Source organism: Pleurodeles waltl, chromosome 7 (genome assembly GCF_031143425.1).
Source record: "Pleurodeles waltl isolate 20211129_DDA chromosome 7, aPleWal1.hap1.20221129, whole genome shotgun sequence".
NCBI classification, from domain to species: domain Eukaryota; kingdom Metazoa; phylum Chordata; class Amphibia; order Caudata; family Salamandridae; genus Pleurodeles; species Pleurodeles waltl.
The window spans coordinates 960,223,254-960,249,540 of NC_090446.1; the positions used below are offsets into that span (position 1 = coordinate 960,223,254).

Genomic DNA, 26,287 nt, shown 5'->3' on the forward strand with positions numbered 1-26,287 from the left:
AACACACAAGCACGAGCAGACCAACACTGACTCTATGACCAGCAGGGGAGGAACGAAGAAGTATGCGCGGGGAGGTAGGCGAATCAGAGACTTGTCAAGGGAGACTACACCCAAACCCACAATCCACTAGGTAGCATAGGAAACAATATAAGATGGGTAAACAACAAGAGATATTAACAATAACACATCCGCAAAGTATACCACAACGGACACCACCCCAGGAGTCCTTACCATCACACACATAATATGTAGAACAAGTGAAGAACGTTGTTAAATTGATAAATATTACAAATATCATAATTTATGATTCAGCTGCACATTGAAGAAGATATATATATTGAGAGATGTAACCAGCCCTAAGTTGTTGTTGAATGTAACATGTTATTGCGGATCAACTAAATTCTACCATGGAACCGACAGAATTATTGTTTTAATGATATGTATTGAAAATTAATAAAGCAGATGTTTAAAAAAAAATACTCTTCAAAACCTCCACCCCCAATAATCACACTGTTGATACTTTTGCAGGTTAGTAAGGCCTGCCCGACCAGACTAGTATGTCTGACATGATGTATTTGGCTGTATTTTTAAAACAATAACATAACTCAACAGCAACGTTTAAGTAAGTTTAGACAGAATATTTGTGAAAAATTTGGAGGGGAGCTCCGATGATTTTTTTTTTCCACTGATGATTTTTTTTCCAGGGCGGGGGCGGGGGCGCGGCATTAAAAAGTTTGAAGACCACTGGTCTACACTCTGTAGTAAATGTACACTCGTAACTGGTTAAAACAAATAAATACATTTTTGGTTTGTGTAACGCCTTATTTCTGTGTGCATTTATCATTCTACAGAAACGTGCTATTATTGTATGTTCCTGTCTGTCTGTGCCTGTCTGTGAACTCTCTTCCCAGTAGACTCCCCGTGACCTCTTGCAGTGTGGCTGTTTTCCCCTGGGCCTCCACAGCGTGGCACCTTGCCAGTACAGGCGTCGAGGTGATGCTGCACAGTGTGGCTCTGTGTTGTGGAGAGATGGCGGATACCTAAACACATGGCACAAGGTGTGTGTGATGTCATTGGCTGAAGTGCTGCTCCTTCTGTGCCAGGCCACGGCCCCGGGGAGTTCCTTGGAAAGACACCACGTGGCCCTGCGCCGCCAGCTGGCTGGGAGCCACTGAAAGCACCGCACTCACGGGTCTCACTCATTGGACCGCGGAGGTCGTATTTGACAGAGGAGGGTACACCTGGCGGCGTGTGAGCAAGCAAAGCCATAGGGAGAGCAGAGCCAATGGTTTCACTTGGCTAACAGCCTAAGCGTGAGCCGAGCCATCAAAATATTTGGTACGTACATTATGCAACAATCACGTTTACAAGGGATAAAGACTTCAGTGTTCGAAGAGTATATTTCTCTGTCACGCGGGAGTGCTTCGTTTGAGTGCCGCCTATAAGGAGTGATAGTTTCTAGACATGAACCGAGGAGCATTCATGAACGTTAGTGAACCAGAAAGAGAGTTGGATGTCATGTGCTACGTATATGTAACTAGACTATTATTGCACGTCTTCACAGGAACAGAAAACGCAGCTCGACTCAGCTGGTTTAGGGCCCGAGCGTCGAAGTGGACCTTTTGCAGAGCCAGAGCCAGGCATCGATCTAGATAGAGTCTGGCTCGAGCCTATATTAGGGTAACCAGATTTTGATGAGCAGAAGCCGGGACAGGTCAGACATAAAAGAAGGACTTACGACTTTACACTCACTTTTATATCTGGCCGTCCTGTTTTTTGCGTAGCTTTGTAAATGTGTGCCTATAAATGTGTGTGTTTTCATATATATATATATATATATATATATACACACACACAAGACGACACATATAAAATTAGCTACGGCTTGACCTCCCACCCTGCACCCGCAACCCGCCCCCACCCACCTCTCTCTGCTCCCCAGTTCGTCTCTCCGCTGGGAGCAGACAGGGGACTGTGTTGCCTAACAGTAACAGATAAATTACTTTAATTATTGCATACTTTGTAGGCATCTGTTAAAAGAGAGCATACCTTGAATTTATGCTTCCCTAGATAATATGACCTTTGTCCCAAAAACCGAGACATTTATGTAATGATCTGACCTTTGTCCCAAAAACCGGGACATTTGTTTAAGCGTCAGGACACCGAGACAGTCCTCTAAAAACCGGGAGTGTCCAGGGAAATCCAGGACGTCTGGTCACCCTAGCCTATATGGTTCACCCACCTTTCGGTACGTAACCGTGTGCTGGCAGACACCCAAAACCACCCTGCGGAGATACATAAAGGGAGTGGATAGGTGTAAGGGCCGGAGCTGCAGACACTTGAGCCAGGGAGCCAAGTTCCATTCTTGGCCTTAGCTCAGCCAAGTTCCATTCTTAGCCTTAGCTCAACATCCTGTGATTCTAGGCAACTTACATAACTTCCCCGTGCCTACTGAAAAAAAAAAAAATGAGTGTGTCCTTCTTTAAGGTAACTGGTGCTCATGTAACTCTGCTCCAATACCTTCGGGTCGAGTTTGCCCTATGTAAAACTGCAAAATAAGAAGCATTTGCAATGCAATTGTTCTCTCATTTGTGAAAGGTAGAGATCTTGGAGTTGAAAATGGTATTAGTTTATGTTTTGTTTTTTTGTTGGCAGTGGAGTAATGATATTTGCATAGCGCTATTGCCATTGATATGACCTTGGGGCCCAGAGAACCTGAATATGGGAAATAGGTAATGAGGGCGGGGAGGCAAGAGTAATATGCTGCTTGAGAAAAAAAAAGTAAATTCACTGCAGTGGAAAAACAACCTTGCTGCACACTGCTGTGAGGTCAGAACAGTGAATAACTATTTTGAACGTTTAAACAATAAAAGAATTAGGGGGTCATTCTGACCCTGGCGGTAATTACCGCCATGGCGGAGGTCGGCGGTAGCACCGCCAACAGGCTGGCGGTGCACCGCTGGGCATTCTGACCGCGGCGGTTCAGCCGCGGCCAGAAACGGAAAGTCAGCGGTGTACCGCCGACTTCCCGCTGCCCTTGAGAATCCTCCATGGCGGCGGAGCGCGCTCCGCCGACATGGGGATTCTGACACCCCCTACCGCCATCCGGTTCCTGGCGGGTCTCCCGCCAGGAACAGGATGGCGGTAGGGGGTGCCGCGGGGCCCCCGTAAGAGGGCCCCACGAAGAATTTCAGTGTCTGCTTTGCAGACACTGAAATTCGCGACAGGTGCAACTGCACCTGTCGCACCTTCCCACTCCGCCGGCTCCATTCTGAGCCGGCGTCCTCGTGGGAAGGGTGTTTCCCGTTGGGCTGGCGGGCAGCCTTTCAGCGGTCGCCCGCCGGCCCAGTGGGAAAGCCAGAATGACCGCCGCGGTCTTTTGACCGCGGAGCGGTCTTTCGGCGGGAACCGCTTGGCGGGCGGCGTCCGCCGCGGTCAGAATCACCCCCTAAGTGTTCAAGATAAAAATGAAAAAGCAAGGCAAAACGAAGTGAGCAGAAGATAGGATTTTCATTTCATTAGAAATATATAAGGAATATTCCTAACACGCAGTGGTAGATTATTACTGGACTAGATGGGTATGAAGATTTTTTTTTTTTAAACAACAGCAATAAATAAATTTCTTTATTACAGTATCGCAATGGGCAGTGTGTGCATAAAAAGCTTAATGTAGAAGAGCATGGGTTCACAACTCTGGGAAAAATTAAAATGCAAATTTGAAAAGTACTGGAGAGGTAGCAAACAACAACTGAAAAATCTGGATCTACATGTAAATTAACACACACAAGTGTGGCTTTAGGAATTAAAGCAGAGCAGTGTACATCGGGATAAAAACGGACCAGAGATGCGCTGGTTTGACATGGTTGTACAGCAGTGCAAAATTTAAATGAACTACAGGAACCACTTAATCAATCAAGGTGATGGCCTCCTATCTAAAAATATCACGTTGAGGACAAAAGACTAACAGAGAATGACAACTATGACTTGCGAACTTGAATCACACCCACAATAAAACAAAAATATGTTAAATGTAGGACAAAACTGAAATTAATCCAACAACTCAAAAATAAACTTGCAAGGACATCATACGCCAGTAAGGTCGACATCCGTATCTCAGGATTTCTGAATGCTTTATTTCGAAGGACAGTCTACGCTTTTTTCTAAAAGCACAACTGATGAGTTACACAGCACAAAATAATACATCATCATCTTTTGATGGGAGTTCAGATTGCATGAACCAAGCTCATTAGGGTCTTCTGGGATGTATTTTAAATAGGCATGCCATGATCCACCACCGTCTGCCATCCCCATACATATGGAATGGAAACCACAGTCACCGATCAGCAATTTATATATTGTCACAGGTGACATATATCCGTCCATACACGAGATAAAAGATGTCCTGAAGAGAAGTTACATTTAAAAAAAAAAAGACTTCTTTGTGCAACCAGTGTCACGGGTGGCAACAAAGCAAGGTTAGAAAATCAATGCAACCTCTTACACTAGAGTAATGAACAGTCTGAAAAATTGGCGTCGGGGCAAGTTATGCTTAACATAAGTAGACACACCTCCTGTTGGCAACTATGCAATGAATTTACAGAAGCCCAATTGTTTGAGCAGTGCATGAACCTTGCTATATGTCGCTTTAGGCTGTGTTCCAAGCACCAGACCAGTAGTGATCTGTTCATGGACTGCCACCCTTTACTCCATGGTATTGCAGGCGCAAAAATAATTTGAGTGCACTACCCTGTCTCCGCTTTAAATGAGGACCCGTGATGTCTGACTGCAGTGTGACTCCCATGGCTCCCTCCCCGCCCCTCTCCCAAATACTCCTCACTTTCCACATATGGACAAGGTGAAGAATGCAGAGAGAGGGTAGAGGGGCAGGCATAGGATGTGCCCTTAAGGATTCTGAGCGCAACAATTATTCTAACCATGGCCTATAAAATGAATGTAACCTTGTGTAAGGAAATGGCTCCCTGTTACAGTTACCCCCCACTTTTTGCCTGATACTGATGCTGACTTGACTGAGAAGGGTGCTGGGACCCTGCTAACCAGGCCCCAGCACCAGTGTTCTTTCACCTAAAATGTACCATTGTTTCCACAATTGGCACACCCCTGGCACACAGATAAGTTCCTTGTAAACGGTACCAGCGGTACCAAGGGCCCTGTGACCAGGGGAGGTCCCTAAGGGCTGCAGCATATGTTGTGCCACCCTAAGGGACCCCTTACCTAACACATGCACACTGCCATTGCAGATTGTGTGTGTTGGTGGGGAGAAAAAGGCAAAGTCGACATGGCATCCCCCTCAGGATGCCATGCACACAAAATACTGCCTGTGGCATAGGTAAGTCACCCCTCTAGCAGGCCTTACAGCCCTAAGGCAGGGTGCATTATACAACAGGTGAGGGCATAGCTGCATGAGCAATATGCCCCTACAGTGTCTAAGTCTATTCTTAGACATTGTAAGGCAAAGTCGACATGGCATCCCCCTCAGGATGCCATGCACACAAAATACTGCCTGTGGCATAGGTAATTCACCCCTCTAGCAGGTCTTACAGCCCTAAGACAGGGTGCACTATACCACAGGTGAGGGCATAGCTGTATGAGCAATATGCCCCTACAGTGTCTAAGTCTATTCTTAGACATTGTAAGTACAGTTGTGGCCATATTAAGTATATGGTCTGGGAGTTTGTCAAAAACGAACTCCACAGCTCCATAATGGCTACACTGAATACTGGGAAGTTTGGTATCAAACTTCTCAGAATAATAAACCCACACTGATGCCAATGTTGGATTTATTAAAAAATGTACACAGAGGGCACCTTAGGGATGCCCCCTGTATTTTACCCAATTGTTCAGTGCAGGACTGACTGGTCTGTGCCAGCCTGCTGCTGAGAGACGAGTTTCTGACCCCATGTGGTGAGGGCTCTCTGAGAACAGAAACAAAAGCCTGCTCTGGGTGGAGGTGCTTCACACCTCCCCCCTGCAGGAACTGTAACACCTAGCAGTGAGCCTCAAAGGCTCAGGCTTTGTGTTACAATGCCCCAGGGCACTCCAGCTAGTGGAGATGCCCGCCCCCGCGACACAGCCCCCACTTTTGGCGGCAAGTCCAGGTGAGATAATGAGAAAAACAAGGAGGAGTCACCCACCAGTCAGGACAGGCCCTAAGGTGTCCTGAGCTGAGGTGACCCCTGCCTTTAGAAATCCTCCATCTTGATTTTGGAGGATTCCCCCAATAGGATTAGGGGTGTGCCCCCCTCCCCACAGGGAGGAAGCACAAGGAGGGTGTAGCCACCCTCAAGGACAGTAGCCATTGGCTACCGCCCTCCCAGAGCTAAAACACCCCCCTAAATTCAGTATTTAGGGGCAACCCAGAACCTAGGAAATTAGATTCCTGCAACCCGAAGACGAAGAAGGACTGCTGACCTGAAGCCCTGCAGAGAAGACAGAGACACCAACTGCTTTGGCCCCAGCCCTACCGGCCTGTCTCCCCACTTCAAGAAAAACTGCAACAGCGATGCGTCCCCCAGGGTCCAGCGACCTCTGAAGCCTCAGAGGACTACCCTGCATCTAAAAGGACCAGGAACTCCAGAGGACAGCGGCCCTGTTCTACAAAGACTGCAACTTTGCAACAAAGAAGCAACTTTTAAAGACCACACGTTTCCCGCCGTAAGCGTGAGAATTTCCACTCTGCACCCGACGCCCCCGGCTTGACCTGCGGAGAACCAACACTACAGGGAGGACTCCCTGGCGACTGCAACCCTGTGAGTAGCCAGAGTTGATCCCCCTGAGACCCCCCAGCGACGCCTGCAGAGGGAATCCAGAGGCTCTCCCTGACCGTGACTGCCTGCTTCAAAGAACCCGACGCCTGGTAAAGACACTGCACCTGCAGCCCCCAGGACCTGAAGGATCCGACCTCCAGTGCAGAAGGGACCCCCAGGTGGCCCTCTCCCTTGCTCAGGTGGTGACTACCCTGAGGAGCCCCCCCCCCTTGCCTGCCTGCATCACTGAAGAGACCCCTGGGTCTCCCATTGAAACCTATTGCGAACCCGACACCTGTTTGCACACTGCACCCGGCCTCCCCCATGCCGCTGAGTGTGTACTTTCTGTGCAGACTTGTGCCCCCCTGGTGCCCTACAAAACCCCCCGGGTCTGCCCTCCGAAGTCGCGGGTACTTACCTGCTGGCAAACTGGAACCGGGGCACCCCCTTATCCATTGAAGTCTATGCGTTTTAGGCACCACTTTGACCTCTGCACCTGACCGGCCCTGAGCTGCTGGTGTGGTAACTTTGGGGTTGCCCTCAACCCCCAACGGTGGGCTACTTTGGACTTAACTTTGAACCCTGTAGGTGTTTTACTTACCTGCAAAACTAACCAAACTTACTTCCCCAGGAACTGTTGAAAATTGCAGTGTCTAGTTTTAAAATAGCTTATTGACATTTTTGCTAAAACTGTACATGATATTGTGTTGAGTCAAAGTTCCTAAGATACCTGAGTGAAATACCTTTCATTTGAAGTATTACTTGTAAATCTTGAACCTGTGGTTCTTAAAATAAACTAAGAAAATATATTTTTCTATATAAAAACCTATTGGCCTGGAATTGTCTTTTGAGTGTGTGTTCCTCATTTATTGCCTGTGTGTGTGTACAACTAATGCTTAACACTACTCTCTGATAAGCCTACTGCTCGACCACACTACCACAAAATAGAGCATTAGAATGATCTCTTTTTGCCACTATCTTACCTCTAAGGGGAACCCTTGGACTCTGTGCATGCTATTTCTTACTTTGAAATAGTACATACAGAGCCAACTTCCTACATTGGTGGATCAGGGGTGGGGTACAAGACTTTACATTTGCTGGACTACTCAGCCAATACCTGATCACACAACTAAATTCAAAAAATTGTCATTAGAAACTGATTTTTGAAATTTGGGCTATTTTTCTAAAAATTTTAAAGTCCTGCTAGGGCCTTGTGTTAGTCCCTGTTAGCATTTCTTTTAGAGTTTAAAAGTTTTGAAAAAGTTTGAATTAAGTTCTAGAGATAGTTTTAGATTCTTAAAAAGTATTCTAACTTTTAGAAACAAAATGTCTGCTGCAGAAGAGATGGAGGTGGAACTCAACCTCACCCCTTACCTGCATCTTAGGATGTCAGAGTTAAGGTCTTTCTGCAAAATCAAAAAGATAAAAACTGGTTCAAACCCTACCAAAGTACAGCTCCAGGAGCTTTTGGCAGAGTTTGCTAAAAACAACCCCTGTGATGACATCTTCACAGAGGGGGAAGCTAGTGATGAGGAGGGAAATCTCCCACCCCCTCTCCTAGTTAGGGAGCCCAGGGTTTCTCCAACCCTGACTGCAGAAGTGATAGTCAGACATGTTGCTTCTCTCACAGGAGAGTCCAACAGCTTTGGAAGCATTGAGAGCAGTCTCAATAAAGATGACCTCCTGCTAGCCAGGATGGCCAAAAGATTGGTTTTGGAGAGACAGCTCCTAGCCATAGAAAGGGAAAGACAAGAGATGGGCTTCGGTCCCATCAATGGTGGCAGCAATTTAAATAGGGTCAGAGATACTACTGACATGCTAAAAATCCCCAAAGGGATTGTAACAAAATATGAAGATGGTGATGACATCACCAAATAGTTCACAGCTTTTGAGAGGGCTTGTTCAACCAGAAAAGTAAACGGATCTCACTGGGGAGCTCTCCTTTGGGAAATGTTCAATGGAAAGTGTAGGATAGATTCCTCACACTCTCTGGAAAAGATGCAGAATCCTATGACCTCATGAAGGCTACCCTGATTGAGGGATTTGGATTCTCCACTGAGGAGTACAGGATTAGGTTCAGGGGGGCTCAAAAATCCTCGAGCCAGACCTGGGTTGATTTTGTAGACTACTCAGTGAAAACACTGGATGGTTGGGTATCTGGAAATGAAGTGCATCACTATGTTGGGCTTTATAATTTGTTTATGAAAGAACACATTTTAAGTAACTGCTTCAATGAAAAGTTGCATCAGTATCTGGTAGACCTAGGTCCAATTTCTCCCCAAGAGTTGGGAAAGAAGGCAGACCACTGGGTCAAGACTAGGGTAACCAAAATTTCCACTGGGGTGACCAAAAGAAAGGGGTTACAAAGCCTCCTCAGGAGAAAGTGGGTGACACTAGAAATAAAGAAAAAGAGTCCTCTGTAGGCCCCCAAAAACCAGACCAGGTGGGTGAGCCCCAAGACACAACCCAAAACAAAGGTGGGTACCAGGGTAAGAACTGGGATGCCACTAAGGCATTGTGCCAAAACTGTAGACAGACAGGGCACCACACCAAGGACACTTCTTGTCCCAAAAACAAACCCCCTAGCAAAATCCCAGGGGTGACGAGTGTAGCCATTGGGGATGACTCCTCAGATGAGGAGGTCTTCATAGCCTTCAACTGGAAAAAGGGCCCAACAGGTGAGTTAGAGATTCCAGAGGGAAGTAGACACTTCTACCACCTACTGGTGAATGGAATCCCAGCCACTGCCCTGAGAGACACTTGTGCCAGTCACACTATTGTGCATGACAGGCTGGTGTTCTCAAACCAGTACATCCCAGGTGAGACTGCCAGAGTAAGAGTTAGCCCAGACAGGGTCACTGATAGGCCTGTGGCTTTTGTGCCCATAGAAGTGGGTGGGACTTTTAGCTGGAGAAGGGTGGTAGTCAGTACAGACCTCCCCCTTGATTGTCTCCTTGGAAATGACTACCCAGAGGTTAGTCAGAGCCCAAGAGAGGAACTGGTCCAGTGCCAGTCCTCTCCCAAGGATTCTGGAGGTGCTACCCCTGCAATAACTGCAAGTAGGCCCCAAAAGAAAAAGAAAGGAAAACAGAGTAGGAAAGGTGGACAACCTTTAGCCAAGTTTCCAGCAAGCCAAGGAGATTCTGCTCCAGTGGGGGAGAACTCCAAAAATGGCACTGGTAAAGTCCAACCTGACCCACAAGAAGTCCTGGCTAGTCAGGCAACTGTTAAACCTGAGTGGGTGGCTCCTCAGTTAACAGAAGAAAGAGTGGAGGAAGGATGTTTACTACAAGATGTAGTAACCCCCCACGCTTACACAGCAGACAGGCACCCTGAACCCAAAGAAGCCTGTAACTTAGCTCCTTCCCTTGCAGGTGAAGAGCTAAAGGTGTGGTCCTGGGCACTGACAGCTGTCAGTGGCCTCTGCTGGGTGTTAGCCTTTATGGCTGCACTATCCTTGGCATGGTGGTCTGACCCCATGCCAATTAGCAAGTTAGGCCCCCGGACCCTGTTGGTCATGGTGGGGTTACTCCAGCTCTGGGTAACCTCTTTGGGTAAGCTAGGGGTGACCCTGGCTAATATAAGATTAGCAGAGGTGGATACCTCTAACCCCAAAATAGAGAGAATGGGTGAAGACATAAAAAGCAGAGACAAGAGGCAATTCAGACTTGGTCCTATCATTGTGGAAGTGGGTCAGTTCCCCAGAGGGAATTACCTGAACAGGAGGATGTAAGGCAGAGTAGGCCCTGCAACAAACCAGCCTATTTCCTCAACTCTTCCTCGCCTGACAGAATAGGATGACTCTCCCAGCTTTGGCTGAGTCTCCTGGCCTGTGGGCTGGGGGGGGGGGGGGGGAGGGGGGGCTTGTGTAAGGAAATGGCTCCCTGTTGCAGTTACCCCCCACTTTTTGACTGATACTGATGCTGACTTGACTGAGAGGTGTGCTGGGACCCTGCTAACCAGGCCCCAGCACCAGTGTTCTTTCACCTAAAATGTACCATTGTTTCCACAATTGGCACACCCCTGGCACACAGATAAGTCCCTTGTAAAAGCTACCAGTGGTACCAAGGGCCCTGTGACCAGGGGAGGTCCCTAAGGGCTGCAGAATATGTTGTGCCACCCTAAGGGACCCCTTACCTAACACATGCACACTGCCATTGCAGATTGTGTGTGTTGGTGGGGAGAAAAAGGCAAAGTCGACATGGCATCCCCTTCAGGATGCCATGCACACAAAATACTGCCTGTGGCATAGGTAAGTCACCCCTCTAGCAGGCCTTACAGCCCTAAGGCAGGGTGCATTATACAACAGGTGAGGGCATAGCTGCATGAGCAATATGCCCCTACAGTGTCTAAGTCTATTCTTAGACATTGTAAGTACAGTTGTGGCCATATTAAGTATATGGTCTGGGAGTTTGTCAAAAACGAACTCCACAGCTCCATAATGGCTACACTGAATACTGGGAAGTTTGGTACCAAAGTTCTCAGAATAATAAACCCACACTGATGCCAGTGTTGGATTTATTAAAAAATGCACACAGAGGGCACCTTAGGGATGCCCCCTGTATTTTACCCAATTGTTCAGTGCAGGACTGACTGGTCTGTGCCAGCCTGCTGCTGAGAGACGAGTTTCTGACCCCATGTGGTGAGGGCCTTTGTGCTCTCTGAGGACAGAAACAAAAGCCTCCTCTGGGTGGAGGTACTTCCCACCTCCCCCCGGCAGGAACTGTAACACCTAACAGTGAGCCTCAAAGGCTCAGGCTTCGTGTTACAATGCCCGAGGGCACTCCAGCTAGTGGACCCAGCCCCCACTTTTGGCAGCAAGTCCAGGGGAGATAATGAGAAAAACAAGGAGGAGTCAACCATCAGTCAGGACAGCCCCTAAGGTGTCCTGAGCTGAGGTGACCCCTGCCTTTAGAAATCCTCCATCTTGATTTTGGAGGATTCCCCCAATAGGATTAGGGGTGTGCCCCCCTCCCCACAGGGAGGAGGCACAAAGAGGGTGTAGCCACCCTCAAGGACAGTAGCCATTGGCTACTGCCCTCCCAGACCTAAATACACCCCTAAATTCAGTATTTAGGGGCAACCCAGAACCTAGGAAATCAGATTCCTGCAACCTGAAGATGAAGAAGGACTGCTGACCTGAAGCCCTGCAGAGAAGACGGTGACACCAACTGCTTAGGCCCCAGCCCTACCGGCCTGTCTCCCCACTTCAAGAAAAACTGCAACAGCGACGCGTCCCCCAGGGTCCAGCGACCTCTGAAGCCTCAGAGGACTACCCTGCATCTAAAAGGACCAGGAACTCCTGAGGACAGCGACCCTGTTCCACAAAGACTGCAACTTTGCAACAAAGAAGCAACTTTTAAAGACCACACGTTTCCCGCCGTAAGCGTGAGAATTTCCACTCTGCACCCGACGCCCCCGGCTCGACCTGCGGAGAACCAACACTACAGGGAGGACTCCCCGGCGACTGCGACCCTGTGAGTAGCCAGAGTTGACCCCCCTGAGCCCCGCCAGCGACGCCTGCAGAGGGAATCCAGAGGGTCCCCCTGACCGCGACTGACTGCTTCAAAGAACCCAACGCCTGGTAAAGACACTGCACCTGCAGCCCCCAGGACCTCAAGGATCCGACCTCCAGTGCAGAAGCGACCCCCAGGTGGCCTTCTCCCTTGCCTAGGTGGTGGCTACCCCGAGGAGCCCGCCCCCTTGCCTGCCTGCATCGCTGAAGAGACCCCTGGGTCTCCCATTGAAACCTATTGCGAACCCGACGCCTGTTTGCACACTGCACCCAGCCGCCCCCTTGCCGCTGAGGGTGTACTTTCTGTGCTGACTTGTGTCCCCCCCGGTGCCCTACAAAACCCCCTGGTCTGCCCTCCGAAGTTGCGGGTACTTACCTGCTGGCAGACTGGAACCAGGGCACCCCCTTCTCTATTGAAGTCTATGCGTTTTGGGCACCACTTTGACCTCTGCACCTGACCGGCCCTGAGCTGCTGGTGTGGTAACTTTGGGGTTGCCCTGAACCCCCAACAGTGGGCTACTTTGGACCCAACTTTTAACCCTGTAGGTGTTTTACTTACCTGCAAAACTAACCAAAACTTACCTCACCCAGGAACTGTTGAAAATTGCAGTGTCTAGTTTTAAAATAGCTTATTGCCATTTTTGCTAAAACTGTACATTATATTGTGTTGAGTTAAAGTTCCTAAGATACCTGAGTGAAATACTGTTCATTTGAAGTATTACTTGTAAATCTTGAACCTGTGGTTCTTAAAATAAACTAAGAAAATATATTTTTCTATATAAAAACCTATTGGCCTGGAATTGTCTTTTGAGTGTGTGTTCCTCATGTATTGCCTGTGTGTGCACAACAAATGCTTAACACTACCCTCTGATAAGCCTACTGCTCGACCACACTGCCACAAAATAGAGTATTAGAATTATCTCTTTTTGCCACTATCTTACCTCTAAGGGGAACCCTTGGACTCTGTGCATGCTATTTCTTACTTTGAAACAGTACTTACAGAGCCAACTTCCTACACCTTGTATAATGTAACTGGGCCTCAATCTAAAGCACTCCAAATTCCCTCTATACAGACAAGTCTTCTGACTGAAAACCAACACTGACTGACGTCTCACACATGACATGGGCTATGAGCATTTTGTGTGTTTCGTTTTGCAATGCGGCAACGGCCCCATCTGTAAAGCCTAATGAACTGAGGGGAAAATCATGTGTAGCACCAAGTATGCGTCCATATGCACGAAGGTGGTTCATAAACTGACACCTTAAAAACTTCCTCTGATGGACACGTGACTCAAAGCAGCCTTGGAACTGAAAACTGAAGCAAACTAAAACCATTCCAATAGATTCTATTTCTACACTATGCGAGGAAGCCAAAACAAATAGATTACATGAAGCAGGAAATATGCGGCCCAACCGAATCGCAATGAGGGTATCATGGAAAAATATTGGGAAAGCATGTAACATAAGGCCCCTCACACCCGGTTTCACAAGTTAACAATTTATTCACGGCATTCGGAGGAGCCCGATAGCGACTACACATTACCTATGTAATTGGTCAGTAGCCTGTCAACTGCCTGCTACAGACGACTAAACAGAGGTAACCTTTCACCTCCCTTGCAGAGCCTAACTATAACGCGCCCATTGGCGCTAACCACTGCGAAAACGGAGGGGTGGTATGAAACTCTTGACTCATAGACACAGAAGCAGCCACCGGGGGAATGCCGCAAAACTACGCTATGGATATTAAGAGGTGTTTTTCAAGTATTAACAACTTTTGAGTATTGCACCAGGTATTTACATAGCAAAATTTGCGCAGGGATTTACCACGTTTTTTTGGGTGAGTCTAGGGTCTTAACCTAATTTGCTTAGATGGCTCAGGAGAGCATGAGTGAATGAGTGACTTAAATCAATTGAGTGAATGAATAAATGAGTGCAGTGCGTTTGTGTGCGACCTAGTAGGAAAATGGAAAACAGGCAGGAGTGACTGAAAGAAATAGCACAGAGGAACACTTCAAGATAAGGCTACCGCCCTCTAGTGTTTCCTTATCTTCATCTCCAGAGACACATATGCTGCTCTGTGTGCTTCTTTGAAGAAAGAGATTGGTTGGCTGTAATCACGAGTTTTTAGGGACAGAAGACAATCACTTAAAACACCCCTTATCTTTCTCTGCATGTATAAATATTGGGAAATGGGTGGTGTTCACTTTAGACAAGGCAGAACAAATACAAGATTCATAAGCTTGTTTATCTGACCCAGTCTTTGTACTCTTCATTGAAATACCAAAAGGAGAAATGAATGTTTCCATGAGGTCACTACACTACAGACCTAAAGGCCTTCACCTGGCATCTCCAGTATCATGGAACACCTCCAAGCTTACCTGGAACTTTAATTAGACTTGTGTTAGTTCTACATTCAGATTGTCTGGCGTAAGGTTGAAATTGCCTCATTCTGTGGTTAAGATATTTTCTTAGATATACAGGCCCAATCGAGCCTCATCATGGTGATTTGATACAGGAAATCAAGTTCTTTAGAAGAATTATTTCAAGTTTTGTTACATGAAGGCTTTGGTTGGCAAGTATTCTTAATTCTGTAGGACTAAATTCCATAGCCTCCAATTGCCTTAACTCAATTCTGGGCTCAGCTCTGCCTTCCATCTTCTCAGTCATTCTCAGTCATTCTTCCCATGCAAACTCTACAGCCATTCCCTCAAAGTAACCCATCTCCATTTATTCTTACCATCTGTTTAAGGATAACAATGTCCCCACTCTGATTTTGTATGAGTCGATCACATTAAGGTTGCCTTACCAAACCAGATGTTCATAAATACAAAAACATAAGTGCAGAGAATGTTTCATAGAATCCAGCCACTGGTAGTGCCGAATGACAGTGTTGCTGAATGCCGAGGCTTTCAAATCTTGATTTCACCTCATTACTGTTTCTTCACTACATTTTCTGTCTCCTTATCTGTCTTGCAGGTTGTTTTTCATCCCTCCCTTCTCCCATTTTTAATTGTGTACCTAACATTCTATTCCTCCTGCTCCCCTTTCTACCTTTCTGTCTTGTTCATTTTAAAGTCTGATGATGAAATTATAAGGCCCAGTCCAGATCACCAAGAATTAGCGCTGGCGTCCACCAGCAACCACTGTTACAAATTAATCGCTGCATCCATAAGGCTGACTTCATAATTCTCACTTGCTTCACTCTTCCTTCTGCCTCTCCATTCAGCACAGCACCTTGTAAACTAAGGGATACTCTGGAGTGATGGTAGATGGATCAGCAGTGGCTCGCAGCAAGCAGAAGGGGTGGGGCGGCGAGCGGGGGAGGAGGAAATTAAAATAATTTTTAAAAAACACTTACCTCTGTGCAGGCAATGGCTCCCAGCCTGCATTGCGGCCAATCCTGATGCTGCTCCAAGCAGCGTCAAGATTAGCTGGGAGAGCCCTGGCAGGGCGCTCTCAGGCATACTGGGAGCCTGTGCAGGCTGGGCTGGAGAGAACCTACTGCGCATGTGTGTTTGGCCGGCCCGAGACGGCTGGCCAAACATACATGAGGAGTGAGGGGGAGTGCTGTGCACTCCCCCTCACTGCTTGTCACCCCCATGGCTCGCCCCTTTGAAAGAAAACAATAATAAAAAGGTTTATTATCATTTTCTTTTAAAGGTTTTGCAGCTGCTGGTAGGGGGGGCGACACTCCTTTGCCCTAATGGAGAAGCTGCCCCTGAGCTGGATACAGATCATCTTTTGTGGGTCTGTTGCACTCACTCCAACTCTTGTGCATACGTTTTGTCGTGAACACTGACCACTCTTGTTTAGGTCATTTGTTTTCTTTTCTTGTCTCTGACTGAAAGTGTGAAGTTCTTCTAGCACACACACAAATAGTGATATCATCATGGGTATCAACCTTGTAGGTTGACTTTTTTTTGTTTATGTTAATGGGCTCAGCTATTACCAATTAGCCCCTTACAGTGTAAGCTTGTTGATTTCAAAGATGGAGGCTTAATGTCAACATGTGGATAGAGCAGATGTATGTTGTGCCATATTCATTTAGCCTTAGAGGCTCCAAACCATGTTTTGTTTTGTAAATATGAGCTCACATCAGTGGCCAAACAGTATACAAACACCAAGATTTGACCATTGATTAGGAAAGGTCTTCGTACCAGAATTATTGCCATATGTCAAGCTGGATACCGAAACCAAGCCACTCTTAGTCGGAGAGTTGATTCTAGGAGCCATGCAGATGTCCCCACTGAAAACACCTATTTTTCAGAACCTATTATCTTTCTTCAGCTGAGTTTAGATAAGGAAAAGCTGCGGCCATCCATTCAAATGTATGCTGTATGTTCCATCCAATAAAACTCTAAAGGAAGTTTTTACTATTTAAAGCTTTCACTTAAGAGTTAGCATAGTGCTTAGAAATAGCTTTAGGGTTTTAGGGTGTCAGAAAGTTGCTAAAAATGTCAGAAACGTTCATCTTGTTTTCACTGATTGTTACATATCTAACTACTTTTATTTTTGCATTCTGGGTGGTTAATGTACATATTTTCTGAACTATACTGAAGGTTTTAAACTAACATTTTTAAATACATGTCCACATTTTGTTGTGCTAAGTGTGTGTTATTCATAAACAAAAGACTGTTTGGATCCCTGAAATCACCTGAGAGGACTGTTAGTAACCAGAAAACACAGCTTGAGCAATATTTCTTAGCAGGTTGATGTTAGGGCTGCAGTCCAACTGGCTTTCTAATTCGTTGTTATAACACAGTCCTTGCATTATAGGGTTAGAACTCAGACACCTGCGTCTCTGGGAAACCGCCAGGTTTTGTATCAGTTTAAGGCAGCTCAAAAAAGTCTGTTTAGTTCTGTTACAGAGGTGTTTTAGCATTCTTTAGAGAAATTATTACATTACAAGTATGGGGCCTTAAAGAACACGAAGCTTCCTGCTTGCTGCCTACTCTCAAAGACTGCTTCTCTCGCACCCATTTTGCTGGAATGAAGGCAAACACAAAATCGAAGGGCACAAATGTACGTGTGTAAGTCAGAGTTGTGCCTGGCTGAAGCACTGCTCTCGGTGTGCCAAGACACCCCCCAGGGAGGCTTCATGAGTATAACAGGGTGTCCCTGGAAGTTTCTGTCTGGCAGCCAGTAAAAACATTGCACTGGCTGAGCGCTGGCTGCCTTCTGACTCCCTCCAGCCGCTGGCTTCCAAGCAGCAACACCCCGCAGTGATGGAGCCAATTCACAGTAGATCCAAGGCCTCCCGTCTAAGCGTTAGTGTGTGTACCTCTGGAGTCCTTGTACAACACACCTGAGTGGGGCAATGCTCTGAGGCCATAGTAGATGATCGGGGGATCATTCGTTCAGGCACCATTGTGCACTGTCCATTGTCTGGGCATAGTTTTAAGGCATCTCATAAATCGTGTGAGCCACTGTGGCAGGTCAGTGAGTTTAACCAGCGCTGAAATCTGTGAGTAAGCTTGTCAAAGGCTACGTTGGACACCGCTGTAAGCGTGGCATATGCATCCTGGTTTAATCGATTGTGCGTTAATCTCTGACTTTGAGATCCACATGCAACTTCTACATCCCTCTTAAAAAACTCATCTCGGCCACGTCAGTCTTTCATCATTGTGAGGTCGACAACAAGAGCACCGTTGAGTGTGGCGATAATAAAACCAGTTATACTGTCCTAAGAAACTGCAGCAGCCAGCACTATATAAATAGAAACCACTATTAGTATATTCAAACACCCAATGTACACTGCGTTGGAGCACAAGCAGCAGCCCGGGTCTAACACAAAGCAATTGTGGTTCTATTAGTTATTTACGTAATTATTTTGAAAAGTAAAAAATTAAGTTGAATACAGTGACTGCTTTTGAGTGCATATGTATAACATTACTGAACGGTCTTAAACCACAATGACTAACAACTCTGGAGAGAATACAGGCTGCGTCCAGAGGAGTGAATCTTGAAATAGATCAAGGGTGGAAAAATGGGACTGAAGGGGGAGACTGTAAGAGGTACAGAGAAGCAGAAATGGAGCAGGGGGAAAGACACCGGAGGCATGAATAAGGGGAAGTCGAAGATGAGGCAGGGCAGAGAGGTAAGGATAAATTGTTTGCTGTAGGTGCAAAAAGACTGCCATTACTGTCTTCCCTTTTGCATGCTAGTGTTTGTAGTTTGGAATGGGTGGACACCTAATAGTGACAATTATACAGTCTAACAATCCTAAAGGAAGGAATAGGAGCAAGGGTTGAAGCTGGGAGTAAATGTGAAGGAGAAAGAGGAAATGCAATGAAGAAGGATAGTTAAAATAAAGAGGGGGCATGGAAACAGATGGCTCCGCTTCCTGTGAAATGCCATTCCTTGACTCGACTCTAGTAGACGGGCAGAGGCATTACAAGGTACTTGCTGGAGGAGTCCAGTGTTAATCATACATTGGAGCACTGATGTGAGGTCAGAGCCAACTAAAGGAAAACATTTTCTTTTTAATTAAAATTCTACATTAGTCAGGATACATCTCACCTTTTCTATAGGGCTTTTTGAGCCCTTTGAGCCCTTTGAGCCCTTAGCTCACTCGTTTCCAAACATGGAAAAGTATAAGCATTGGTCAAGAATCATTGAAGTTGGGGTGAAAGCTCTGAGGGATACAGGTGCCAGCATAACCATGGTCAATGCTAAGCTAGTTCCCCCAGAACAGATAATCCCACATGAAGTGAACTAGATAGTCCACTCTGACAATGACACAAAGTCCTATCCCATGGCTATGGTAGACCTTGAGTGGGGAGAGGTTACTGGCCTAAAGAAGGTAGCTGTGTCTTCTGCCATCCAAGTGGGTTGCCTGCTGGGAAGTGACACTGAAACCTTTGCCAGGAGGGACTCATGCAGCAATGCTGGGTCACCCTGAGTGGGTGAATGTCTCCACTACAGCATAAGTAACCTTGAGGGAATGTCAAGGGAGTCTGGAAGAATGATCTAGGTCCCTACTGCCAAGAGAAAGGGCAATTAAAAAAGAAAAGTGCATCTATCATTTAAAACGAGTGAGATCACCTTGCAGTATGAACCTTTATCTTTTGAAGTGTAAAATAAATTAAAGAAGGGAAAAGACCACAGACACACCTGGAGTAGAACCCTCAACTTTCAATGTGAGGGTCTGTGACCATAACCATTACACCACAGGTTACTTCTTACCATGCTGTTTCCAGACATACCTATGACATTCAACCCATGCATCTGATAGGAAAGAAATGTGAATGTTCCATCACTAGGAAGGTTTAGCAGTCAAAACACTAGTAAATGATCAAGCATACTGCCAAGAGATACTAGGATTCAAACCGTCAACCTACTGACCTTGACCATTAGGCCAGAAGTGACTCTGTTCTGCTCTGCATCCAAACGTAACTATAACATTCATACCAAACATCTTGCTAGTCTGACTCTGTGAAGCCATTGTATGGAGAGACCATTGCACTGACAATCTCTCTCTTTCTCTATTCATTCCCATTATGGGATGAAAGAGAGAGAGAGAGAGAGAGAGAGAGAAAGAGAGAGAGATAGAGAAAGAAAGAAAGAGAGAGTGACAGGACTGTGGGGGCCTCCAGACCCCCACTCTTCTAATTCGCGCCACATGTCCTGCAGGAGCTAGCATTGCTCCTACAAGAAGGGACCTGCTTTAAATAACAGCTCCCTACTTGCAGGCAATGTTTTCATCTGTTTCCCTGCACGCATATTTGTGTGCAGGGAAACAGATGAAACCTTCACTTTCTGCAAATGAGAGCTGTTTGACAGCTCTCACTTGCAGAAAGTGAAGTGTTTGCTCTGATTAGTGGGAGCTGTCAAAGATCCTTCCAAGTCAGAGCAAACAGCTATGTCCTGGGGGTGAGCACTCGGGACATAGCAGGAGCTGACCTTTTGGGGGGGTGATGTCCCCCAGGGCCATCTATGGCTCCTTGAGGGGGCTGCATGACCCTCATCCAATGTAAAATAATCCAGGGAATGTGGTGGTCTCCAGGGCTGGAGGTCCGCAACAGACCCCCTTCATTCTTTTTGTTTAGCCCAAGGAGGTGGTGGTCCCTGGGGATGTGGTGGGCCACCCTGCATTAAATTTTATGAGAGCCCTGGTTAAACGGTGGTACCTAGGGCTGTGTGGCCCCAGCATTATTATTTCATTAAAGCCCCAGGGAGGTGGCGGTCCCCAGGGCTGTGGGGGGGGGGGGCAACGCAGCATCCCGGCATTCATTATGATTAAGCCCTAGGGAAGTGGCAGTCCCCAGGGCATCACACTGCCCTAGGAGGATCCCCATGCGCCCCCTTCCTTCATTTTAAAAATGCCCCTGAGACTTGGCTTCTTAAAAACAGGCACCAGAGCACACAAATTTGCAGATCCACGGTGAATTAGCAGCAAAAAAATTCAAAAAATGCTTTTCTGCCTTGAGGGGGTCCCTCTGGCACCCCAGCAGGAGAGCTAACGAGTCAGGGTGACCATGCCCTTTTTCAGCTGAAGCCAAGTCCCAAGATGGCTGCAGACACTTCCTGGATGAAGTGTTGGCAGCCAGTCAGAACTCTGCATTTCCCTGTTCTTATTCGTGAACCTTTTGTGCCTCTAAATATCTATGCTTAGTTTTCTTTTAATACTTTAAAAAGTACTGAACGGATTTACACCAAGTAACAAAAAGCACTCTTTCTGAACCAAGAGCTACCTTTCTGCCAAATTTGGTGTAATTCCGTCTAGTGGTTCAGGCTGTAGTCATGCCAAAAATCCCTATGGGAATTTTAATGGGAAACACACGTTTTTTGACACACCCTTTTCTCACCCCCTGCTTGTCAGATCACCCCAGAACTTCCCATGTACTACAAGATTCACTGAAGTTGCCTTTGAAGAGCAAATATTAGACACACAGGAGCAAGGTTGCTCTTTTGTTCTGGTACATGGGATGGCATCAGTGACAGTACCGGGGAGACAGTTGTAAAACCATTTTTCCAGGGGGGGGCTGTAGCCCTCAGGTAGCCACACTTCTATGGTGTGCTACCAAGCTCAACACACTAAGAAAAGGGTTCTTCCTTCTTGGAAGAGGACAGAATATTGCACGCTGGAATAGCTAGATGACACACTTTGCAGGAGCGGACCTGGTAGTCCACTGGTTAGTAGTTACCACATCCTCGAGGGTAAGCTGTGGGCATAAAATGTGCACCCCTGGAACCCAGAAATCAGATCACGTCTGCACTGGAGAGAGGACTGAAGAAGGAGTGCCCATCTCTTCCCTGGACCCTGCAAATTTAGGCTGCACCAAAGACTGGACTGCACCTGCTGATACTTGAGCTAGCAAAGAGAAGACTGTGCCTGTGGTGCCCAGCTCAAGGAGAGCCATCCCTGGGCCATGGTCAAAAGAGGTGAACCCCAAGAGTCCGTTGGCTCCAGGCCCACAGAAGCTGAAGAAGTCTGCTTTGGTGAGTTGGTAGCCACAATTGCTTAATAGCCACTTGACCACAGATGCGCAGCATGGGAACTCAAGAATCAATGCTCAAAAGTTATAGCAGAGTCTCTCTGGACACTGAAGAGTCATCAGAGTGTGGTGTGGTGACCCAAAAAGGGCACTAGCCTCAGTTAAAGGGAACTGCTGGATTCCGCTGAACGCTGGCCAGTAGCAACTGTTTTTTTAACTTCACCCAGACTTTGAAGGACCTCAAGCTCTGTTGCCAAAGTTATCCCACATTGTTTGTGGATGGATGGGTGGCCCCAGGAAGACCCACATCAACTGAATCTGCATCCACAGCATCCTTCAGCATCCTGTATCCCTTTTATAAGGACCATTCCATTGATGTCTATGCTGTATCACCCATAGATCCTGGATTTGGACTGGAGACTTCTTTGGCTAAAAAGTACCTGTCCTGCCAGGCCTTATTGGCCCCTGTGGCTTTCTTCCTGTTGGAGTTGGTCACCCAAAATGGGCCGGAGCAGCCCAACACAACTTTACAAACATTTTCCAAAGTTTTGAAAACAACCACCAACCGCAGTAACTGTCAACGCTTAATTTTTGGTTTGAGTTAAAAGCAGTGATTTCTGATTTACTTAATAATTTATATCACCGGAACTCGCTGGTGGATTATGTTAGCTTTCATATATAAAACCTCATCAAAATAAGACCTATTTTTATAAATTGGTGTTGGGGCTGCTTTGTGTCCTGTGTTAGTCAATTGTTTTGGTACATCGAAATGCTTTGCACATGTTCCTTTAGTGCAGCCTGAATGTTTGAAGCCACAGTTGCCAAGGGTTGAGCTAAGAATTTACAAATGAGCCTGACTGGACCCAAGATGGATTTGTGATTTTATTACACAGTAAAGTCGCACAATCAAATCATAAAATAAACCGCTTTTCTCACTTAGGGTGTCACTGAACAGCCATTGTAGTGGTACCAGTGTTGGTGCATTATAGTCATTCTCTTTGGTCCCATAGAAATAATGTGCTGCTGAACTTAGAATTGATGTAAGGTAACTCTTGGGAAGACCAAGCAAGAAAGAGGATAGTAGTTAATTCTACACAGCACCAGTGAGTGAACAAAAATGTTGAGATCCGGTTCTGGAATGTAGCTGTGAGTACCTCAAAGGAGATGCAATTGAAAGAACACATTTCTGGCCATGTTGTTGATTTGTATTGTTAGGTTTTGCCTTTTATACAGGATGATTCCTAGGAACTTGGCATTGTCAACTATTATGGCTTTGCTTTTAAGGATGTTGACAGTGTCATTCAAAATTGAGTCAGAAGTGGTGACTTCGATGAGGAGGAGTTCTGTTTTGGAAATGTCAGTTTTAGATAATGGGAGATCGTCCAGTCTTGAACAGTGCCTGGTGAATTGGCAAGATGCAAGATTTCATTTGGAGAAGAGAGCCTGAAGTACAGTTGGATGTCATCAGCATGCTGATGATAGATAATCCACAAATTAATTTTAAGACTCCAGGGGGTTCAATGCGAAGGTTGAATAAGGTCAGGGCTAAGATAAAACCTTGAGTGACCTCTTGAGCGAGGGCCCACACTATTGAGACTCAGTCATTAATGTTTACCATCTGCAACCTGTCCATGAGGTAAGACTCCAACCACTTGAGGACCAGACCATTAATGCCCATTTGATCATTGAGCATGCCAAGAACCATGCAGTGATGTAGGCTGGCGATAAGTGGAGAACAATCAGGAGGCAGAAGTTGCCAAATCTAGGACTGGGAGAGCATCATCAGCCATGTTTGAATCCTTATTAATTTTTGTCTAGGAGGTTGTTGTCTCCTGCTGGGTAACTTGATCTGCTATACATCTTTCAATCATATTTTCAAGGAAAGGAATGTTAGCGATGGGGCAAAAGTTGTTGAGATTTTTCACATCTGCAGAGGGTTTTTTGAGGAGTGGAGACACTTCCGCAGTTTTGAGACAGTTGGGGAAAAATCCTTGGCTAAGTGAGCGATTCACAACTTTGGTCTAGGCTGGGAGCATGTGTGTCCATAGATCTTTGGCTATGTTAGCAGGAATGGGGTCCACAACATGGTTTGAGGGTTTTGAAACCTGAAACCTTTCAAGCACTCACCCCAATCACAGATCTGGGTTGAATCCATTGTTCTTTTGCTCGCCATGCCACCCCAGTTTGGGCCCAGCCATATGTAAATCAGTCTTGAAACTGCTTCAGATGGAAACAGTCCAACCCGAACTGCCAAGCCAGGTCGTCTCTGGGCCAGAAACACACACAGCCTGCAGACTTGTGCACACATGTTCACATGTAGCAAGCCCAGTTCCACTCACCCTAGCTGGATCCCAGCAGCCTTATCTTAAAAGGTGGACATTAACAGTATGTACGCGCAGTCATGGCATGCGATTACCGTGGGTGAGACAGGTGGTGACACTCACCCACAGTAAAAAGTCCAAAGCTTGTTGATCAAAAAAGCAAAATAATCTTGGTATGCTGAATGGGCGGAACCCAATTGCAACATTCTATTCTGATGACCGAGCATGATGAGGAACGTGAGGGAGTTAGTGTGTAGTATACGATTGGTTTTGGGGAGGTAGAAGGGACAGGATATGTAAGTGGGGATAGGATAAGGATCCATTTATTTGAATAATGGGGGGAAGAAGGTGGATGTGAGAAGGTCGTTGGAGAGTAGTGTAGTGGGTAGGTGGGGGAAACATGTCGGATTAAGCTAGAGGGATGGCCTTTCCTCTTTCAGCTTCTGAGCCCAGTTGAAAAATATGACTTCCTTTGTGCACCAAGGCCTTGTAGTATGTTCAATGGTGGGCTGAAAAATGGTGAGCTTGCCGTTATGGCAATGCTAAATGTGCCCCCATCGATCTTGTCAGTGTGATTCACACTGCACCCTGCAGGCAAGCGAGGGCCTCCGTGGTTCAATAGGTAGAGCAGAGCAGTAGGTGAAATCAGCACTTAGGCAGTGTCCCCATGGCATGCAATCATAGATACAGACAGCTAAGTGGAGGATTGATGACAAATGTTCTCTCTGCTTCCAGATAGCTGATGGCATTTGAACACGTGGATATATATGGATTGTGACCCCCAGGCTTCGGATTTCATCAAAGGGGCCTCCATTGTATCCTGTTAACTGTCCTCAGTTACCCTGCCCACCAGCACTACATAGCTTTGCGGGCAGAGGAATGGTTTTGACTTTGAATTTGGACACATCAGTTGACAAATTTGTAGAAGCATTGGGCTCACCTTTCAAATTACACTTGCACTTTGGGAGGAAGTTGGCAGGGAAGTTCGTGACCTTGGGGTGTGGCTTTCAGTGCAGCTTTATGATTGGATTGGCCGCTTCCTGTTATCCCGGCACCAGCCCTACATTGCTCTGCATGCAAAGTGCGTCACCAACTGGGTGGCAGCGAGGGCAAGAACTCCTTGTTATGAAAAAACAGGAAGTTAAGGTGACAAACATGTTTGAGTTCAATATGATGTGAGTTTTTGAATCAAAGTGGAGAGTGGTTTGTCCTTGAGATCTGGCAAAGTAGGACACCCAATTGATCCCTTGAAAAACATTATGTTGAGTACCATCAGGACCTTCCCATTACCAAATCAAAATGAGATTTTGTAGAAACACTTTTTTAAACCCTAAGTCAGGTGAGTGCAAACTGCTATAGATGGAAGTTAAAGATGAAGCCTCTAGTGGAGGCATAAGTCTAAGTGGACTAGCACAGAAAGGTGAGAATTTATTCCTCGCCAATCCTTTCTAATTTCCATTCCCCTTTCACCAATCAAGCGAAGTCGGCTTATACTGTAAATCAAATAGATATTTTGATTAAGTTTCCAAAGAGGCATGTAGAAACCACTTAAGTACATAAACTGGGGTGTGTTGGGGCTTTGGGGGTCTCAACAGATAATGCAGTGCTTTTGACCACGTCCACCACAATACTAAATTGCTTCATGCAGGTGCAGACTACACGCCGCAGGATCCTAGATTACCCTTCCTGCCCCCAGTTAATACACACAGCACATTCTCAATACATTATTATTAATAGGGATAACTTTTTAAACAAGCATTTGCAATGCAAAGTGTGTCTCGCTTGCTCAAGTTGGAACTATTAACGTAATTTCCTAAGTGGACTTTTCTTGGCACTTAAATTGAAAACGAAAAGTAAAACAGTTGACATAAGCGAGCCGACTCAAAGCACCATGAGCATGACCTCGAAGGAGAGACACAAAAAGAAAAAGAAGTTAGCTCGCAGTTAAACGTATCAGCAATCGTGCAATTATCCATGTAACATGGTCGATGTCCAAGGCAGTAACCAAACCACCCCAAAGAGGAACAAATGTAAAGCATTTACCAAAGATAACAAAGGATTTTTGAAAAGCAAGCCCATGAATGAGTGATGGGCATGTGGTGGGGGTGGTTGAAAGCACAGATAGATTACAACAGGTCAGACCCCTTGCGCGCTTGACCTAAAAATGATGCCGCAAGTCTAGATTTCATCCATCCGAGAGAGAGAGAGAGTTATGCACAGTGACAAAACCTTTTGTGCTCTGCTATATCT

The 26,287-nt window shown here is 46.3% G+C and overlaps 1 long non-coding RNA gene across 1 annotated transcript in view; it reads left to right on the forward strand.

Moving 5' to 3' along the window:
• Positions 1 to 1,177: 1,177 nt before the first annotated feature.
• LOC138247345 (uncharacterized) overlaps positions 1,178 to 26,287 on the forward strand; it is a 32,291-nt gene continuing 7,181 nt past the window's right edge. The window contains exon 1 of the long non-coding RNA XR_011194455.1: positions 1,178 to 1,338. This is a non-coding gene — a long non-coding RNA (uncharacterized lncRNA). The remainder of the gene's footprint in view (positions 1,339 to 26,287) is intronic.